We start from the raw sequence: 7,500 nt of genomic DNA, 5'->3' as shown, positions 1-7,500 counted from the left end.
GTGGGTACTACATGGATTGTCCCATTCCAAACAGAAACCATATCTGGACAGACTGTTGGTGCTAGCAGCTAGTTTCACTCACTAATGGTTGTTTTGTGTGTGGTTCTGTTTGGACCCTCTGCTCTGAACATGAACATTGTTAACAGTTCTGACTCTAGATGGTGTTACCTGGAGTCCATCACAGGTGTTTCTGCTCCTGACAGAGCAGACGCCTGACGCCATGTTGGTCACCTGGTTCTTTCTGGCAGATGAGCCGTGATTGGTTGGGCGCTTGATTGACAGGTTGTGGGTGGAGTTGGTGACAGTGTGAGACTTTCAAGTGAGTTTATTCAAATATAAAGATGGGGAGATAATAATAATAATAATAATAATAATAATAATAATAATAGTAATAATAATAATAATAATAATAATAGTAATAATAATAATAATAATAATAATAATAATAATAATAGTAATAATAATAATAATAATAATAATAATAATAGTAATAATAATAATAATAATAATAATAATAATAATAATAATAATAATAATAATAATAATAATAATGGATTAGATTTAAACAGCGCTTTCTTTTCTGGACACTCAAAGTTGCTTACATTGGATCCATTATTCATTCACTCCTCATTCATACTTGGTGGTGGTAAACTACGTGTAGCCACAGCTGCCCTGGGGCAGACTGACGGAGGCATGGCTGCCAATCTGCGCCTACGGCCCCTCCGACCACCACCGGAACAATCACACACATTCACACACCTGCGAGTGCCTCACTGGAGGCAAGGAGGTAAAGTGTCTTGCCCACAAGGACACAACGACAAATGACTCGGCGGGAGAGGGAATCGAACCACCGATCTTAAATCATTGGACGACCCACTCTACCACTGAGCCACGGTTGCCCCCTACAAATGTCAAGTTAAATATTTAAGCCCCGCCCAACTCTTCTTCAGTTTCCTGTAGTCGACACCTGTCCTGGGCCGATGCCGGTTTTGGATAGATACCGGTGTTGGGTCGATAGCGGTGTTGGGTCGATAGCGGTGTTGGATAGATACTGGTGTTGGGTGGATACTGGTGTTGGGTTGATACCGGTGTTGCGTCGATACCGGTGTTGTGTTGATAGTGGTGTTGGGTAGATACCGGTGTTGGGTAGATACCGGTGTTGTGTTGATAGCGGTGTTGGGTAGATACCGGTGTTGGGTAGATACTGGTGTTGGGTAGATACTGGTGTTGGGTAGATACTGGTGTTGCGTCGATACCGGTGTTGTGTTGATAGCGGTGTTGGGTAGATACCGGTGTTGGGTAGATACTGGTGTTGGGTAGATACTGGTGTTGTGTTGATACCGGTGTTGGGTAGATACCGGTGTTGGGTAGATACTGGTGTTGGGTAGATACTGGTGTTGTGTTGATACCGGTGTTGGGTCGATACAGGTGCTGCTCCGGGTGCTTCTAGTTGGGGAGCTGCTGAGTGGTTTCCCTTTAGCAGCTAGCGCTACTAACAGGTGGCACCCCCCGGGGGTCAGGTGTCACTTTGACCGTCTTCATTGCTTCACGCTGCTGATAGAAATCGCCTTCCGCTCATCCCGTAAATCCACCGCAGCCCCATCCCACAAAACACATCCAGAAATCAGGGATTTGAAAATTAGATAAAATAAAGCGATCCCAATTTTCTCTGAGCAATTAAAGTTGTGGTTTAAAGACAGGGGTGGGAGGTGGGAGGGGAGGCTGGGGGGCATCAGGCGCACAGACAGCAGTAATGGCGCCACTGCTGTTTAACAATCAAAGATGGGAGGCGGGGACTCGTGAGGAAGTCTCTGCTTGGAAAATACAGGTGTTTGGTACAATCAAAGCGCAGCTTGCAGAAATGACTGGGTTTGAAGTTGAAAGGGGAGGCAGGCCGGGGGGGTGGGGGGGAGTTGTGGTGAGTGACTGCCTGAGTCAGGAGACGACGGTGGGCCGGCCTCTCTGGGATTTGGACTCATTAACCAGGATCAGGAAGCTGACGACGAGGTGCTTTCTGTCTGCTGGGGGGGAAGCGGGGCTTTAGCGGCCTAGTGCTCTGTCTGAGGGGGGGGAAGTGGGGCTTTAGCGGCCTAGCGCTCTGGAGGCTCGTGTTGGCACGAGGATCAGTCTGGGACCGGAGGGTTCCCGTGGGACCAGGAGGGGAAGCAGCCACAGGCCAGAGTCAGGACCCGCATCCCCACAACACACACACACACACACACACACACACACACACACACACACACACACACACACACACACACACACACACACACACACACACACACACACACACACACACACACACACACACACACACACAGCTTACATAAACCGTCCTGACCCAAACTAAAAGCCTTCAAACTGGTTCTGAATGACTGTAATTAAACACAGAATAGATAATAACAAGTAATGACACTGTTTTCAGGGTGTGTGTGAAACACACACACACACACACACACACTTCCAGTAAGTCATCTCCGGCCCGTCATCAAGATTCATTTAGAAAGCAGCTGATGTGAACCCGTCCTGTCCACTTCCCAGCATGCAACGCTTCTCCTGTCTTGAGCACCACATTTAGCTCTGATCACAATATTTCGATAAATAGGAAGTGTTTCACGAATAACACAAATACATTCGCTGTCCTGGACGTCTGCTTCCTGTTGGACGAGGTGAAGGGTTGATCGTCCCTCTGATTGGCTGTACAAACCGTTCACAACGTGCCTAACGCAGAGACACGACTGTCAAATCAGAAAAACACCGATTTATGTTTGAGCGACGGCTTGAAGGGTAAAAACACCTGAAGACGTCTATTTAAAACGCTGTTGACACGCTTTGCTGTAGGAAAGGATTTCCATGCTTCAGCGTTTGAAAGTGAGCCCCCACCCTCCAGCATTCAGAGGTGTTCTAATGAAATGCTCACCTGTTTGATGCACAGGTAAGCCCCGCCCCCTTCATCACACCCTCACTTCTGGCAGCTTTGACATGAATGCGTTGTGACTGACACACACCTTGTGTAGGTGGTGCGTTTGACCAGAGCCTTATTGTGTGTAAAGGTCACCCCCCCACACTGAACATTCACAGGACCGGTGTTTAAAACCCACAAACGTGTAACGCAGCATGTCAGCAGCAACGGCCCAGCGACCGGCACCAAAGGAGACGTTGTTCTGAAAGGGAACGCCTCGTCTCCACGAGGAAGCAGCTCGGCGGTGAAGACGAGGTAAACAGCAGTTAGACACGCTGTGTGGTCCCCGCTTCAGGCCTCGCTTCAGCAGCCGCTTCTGTCTTCAGGACATCCCCACAAAAAATCACAACCTTTCTACAATTTTGTGTGTACCTGCAAAAAATGTCTCAATGTTTGTGTTTTTCACGTGTGAACATTCCCGGAAATTAGGGAATGGAACGCTCCGATTTAAATTCCCTAATTTCCTCTGCTAAACCCACCACCTGTCTATTCCAACTACGCTCCTCAAAGGGGTTCTACCATTAATAAATAAACCTGTACTATCCATAATTAATTAACCTTAAAAATAGGTTATGTACCACAATCTGTCAAAGTGGCTGTGATCAAGCCCCTCCTTCAGAAACCAAACCCAGATGCTGGCCTCCTCTCACACTAAAGGCCGATCTCTAACCTGCCATTCCTATCTAAGATCCTAGAGAACGTGGTGACCAAACAGCTAAATGACTACCTGTTAGAGAACAACCTGTCAGAGGATTTTCAGTCAGGTTTTAGAACAAACTACAGTACGGAGACTGAACTGCTGAAAGTCACAAATGACCTGTTAACAGCGTCAGATAAAGGTCTTCTGTCTGTTCTAGTCTTGTTAGACCTGAGTGCAGCATTCAATACTGTTGACCATAATATTCTTTAAGGAGATTGGAAGAGGAGATTGGGATTAAAAACTCAGCACTGGACTGGTTTAGGTCATATCTATCAGACCGATTTCAGTTTGTCTATGTCAATAATAGATGTTCAGACCGAGGGAGTCTCACCTGTGGAGTACCTCAAGGATCTGTTCTGGGGCCAATTCTGTTTAATCTATATGTTACCATTGGGAAATATTATAAGGAAACAAAACATTAATTTTCATTGTTAAGCTGATGATACGCAATTACATTTATAGATAAAACAAACCTGACCATCTAATTAATTAAGAAAACCTACCTCATATTATTGTGAAGCATCCAGGGATATTAAATCCTGGATTCTTCACAACTTCTTACTGCTGAACAGTAACAAACCTGAAGTCATTATTATTGGGCTGAAGCATCTCAGAGATGATCTCTCTAACATTGTAATTCTCTTAGACAGCATTGATCTGTCCTCCACCAGTGAGGTCAGGAGGTCAGGAGCTCCTCTAGTAGGACTCTACAGTTAGTTCAGAATGCAGCTGGAGGAGAGAACACATCTCTCCTGTCCTAGCGTCACTTCATCGGCTCCAGATTCATCATAGAATACGATTCAAAGTCCTCATGATCACATGAAGCTCTCCACTGTAAGGCTCCGTCTGACATGGAGATCTGATTGAAGTCTATCACCCCCCCACACCCCCACCCACCCCCAGGGCCCTTCCATCAGAGGATACAGGATTTCTGGTGACCCGTCGGGTTTTTAAGAGTAGAACAGGGGGCAGAATCTTCAGCTATCTACCCCTCTACTCTGGAACGACCTCCCAGCTTTGGTCCGGGGGGGGACACCCTTAGTTTATTTAAGAGTAGACTAAACCCCCCCTCTCTGATAGAGCCTACAGTTAGAAACAGATTCTAGTAGATCAGCTGCTATAGGCCCAGGCTGCTGGGGGTGTTTTCTCTGTCTCTCATGTTAAAGGGAGATAGCATTAGGGGTTAGAGGTTAGCATTAGGGGCTAGAGGTTAGCATTAGGGGTTAGGGTTAGCATTAGGGGTTACGGTTAGCATTAGGGGTTAGGGTTAGCATTAGGGGTTAGGGTTAGCATTAGGGGTTAGGGTTAGCATTAGGGGCTAGAGGTTAGCATTAGGGGTTAGGGTTAGCATTAGGGGCTAGAGGTTAGCATTAGGGGTTAGGGTTAGCATTAGGGGTTAGAGGTTAGCATTAGGGGCTAGAGGTTAGCATTAGGGGTTACGGTTAGCATTAGGGGTTACAGGTTAGCATTAGGGGTTAGGGTTAGCATTAGGGGTTAGGGTTAGCATTAGGGGTTACAGGTTAGCATTAGGGGTTAGGGTTAGCATTAGGGGTTAGGGTTAGCATTAGGGGTTAGGGTTAGCATTAGGGGTTAGAGGTTAGCATTAGGGGCTAGAGGTTAGCATTAGGGGTTAGGGTTAGCATTAGGGTTTAGGGTTAGCATTAGGGGTTAGAGTTAGAGTTTGGGGTTAAGGTTTGGGGTTAAGGGTTAAAGGTTTGGGTTAGGGGTTGGGGCACATGTGTCAGACTCAAGGCTTGGGGGCCAAATCTGGGCCGCCATATCATTTTATGTGGCCCACGAGAACATAAAAAGTCATTTTTACATTTCCCACAATGCAGTAATTAATCTAATTTTAACTTTGACAAATATTATTTTTCTTTATTGATTGATAGTTTGATCCTTGATTGATGGAGTTCTGTGGGTTTAATAACCTGACAAATGAAAAGGATTTATGTTAGAACAGAGAAACAAACAAACATGTTTTTTCTGTCTAACTGTAATGTTTGGAACTAGAATCAGTCAGAAATTCAGTTATTTAACATTAAGGAGTAGTTACATTTAGTTACATTACACTGAGTTACATTTAGTTACATTTATTAGTTACATTAAGGAGTAGTTACATTTAGTTACATTACACTGAGTTACATTTAGTTACATTTATTAGTTACATTAAGGAGTAGTTACATTTAGTTACATTACACTGAGTTACATTTAGTTACATTTATTAGTTACATTAAGGAGTAGTTACATTTAGTTACATTACACTGAGTTACATTTAGTTACATTTATTAGTTACATTAAGGAGTAGTTACATTTAGTTACATTACACTGAGTTACATTTAGTTACATTTATTAGTTACATTAAGGAGTAGTTACATTTAGTTACATTACACTGAGTTACGTTTAGTTACATTTATTAGTTACATTAAGGAGTAGTTACATTTAGTTACATTACACTGAGTTACATTTAGTTACATTTATTAGTTACATTAAGGAGTAGTTACATTTAGTTACATTACACTGAGTTACATTTAGTTACATTTATTAGTTACATTAAGGAGTAGTTACATTTAGTTACATTACACTGAGTTACATTTAGTTACATTTATTAGTTACATTAAGGAGTAGTTACATTTAGTTACATTACACTGAGTTACATTTAGTTACATTTATTAGTTACATTAAGGAGTAGTTACATTTAGTTACATTACACTGAGTTACATTTAGTTACATTTATTAGTTACATTAAGGAGTAGTTACATTTAGTTACATTACACTGAGTTACATTTAGTTACATTTATTAGTTACATTAAGGAGTAGTTACATTTAGTTACATTACACTGAGTTACATTTAGTTACATTTATTAGTTACATTAAGGAGTAGTTACATTTAGTTACATTACACTGAGTTACATTTAGTTACATTTATTAGTTACATTAAGGAGTAGTTACATTTAGTTACATTACACTGAGTTACATTTAGTTACATTTATTAGTTACATTAAGGAGTAGTTACATTTAGTTACATTACACTGAGTTACATTTAGTTACATTTATTAGTTACATTAAGGAGTAGTTACCTTTAGTTACATTACACTGAGTTACATTTAGTTACATTTATTAGTTACATCTGGCCCTTTGAGGACAGCCGTGATGCTGATGTGGCCCTCAGTGAAGATGGGTTTAACATCCCTGGATTAGGGGTTAAAGGTTACGGTTGGGGTTAGGGGTTAAAGGTTAGGGTTACTGGTTAAGGGTTAGGGTTGGGGTTAGGGGTTAAAGGTTAGGGTTACTGGTTAAGGGTTAGGGTTGGGGTTAGGGGTTAAAGGTTAGGGTTACTGGTTAAAGGTTAGGGTTGGGGTTCATTGGCGGGGGATGGGCCTACGGCTCGTCATGTGACTATGGTTGGGTACAGCACTGCTCTTTAAAGCGCTGCTGCAGAGACGGGTAGGAAGTCTGTCTGTGGTCTGTTTGTCAGGGGATCTGAAGCTACTCCACCAACATGCTGCGACAGGAAAGGAATTAACCAGCCAAGAGACAATAAAAGAAACGCTCTCAGAGGAGGAAGTTCAAACTATCAGTGTGTGAGACTCTTTCAAACCTGCTGATGAACGCTGACCTCCGGCAGGACGCAGCCTGATGTCTGGCGGATCGTTGTTGACAAGAAGACCTCACACCACTGACTGTATATATACTGTATATATACTGTATGTACTGTATATACACTAGTAGGGACCCGTGTAAATTCCACGATAAAACAATAATATCAGACTTCATACCAAACATACGAAAACAAATGTATTGGTTTATACACCAATCACCCAATTTAGTCAAA

Source organism: Antennarius striatus, chromosome 8, assembly GCF_040054535.1.
Source record: "Antennarius striatus isolate MH-2024 chromosome 8, ASM4005453v1, whole genome shotgun sequence".
Taxonomy (NCBI): Eukaryota; Metazoa; Chordata; class Actinopteri; order Lophiiformes; family Antennariidae; genus Antennarius; species Antennarius striatus.
This window is presented reverse-complemented; position numbering follows the sequence as displayed.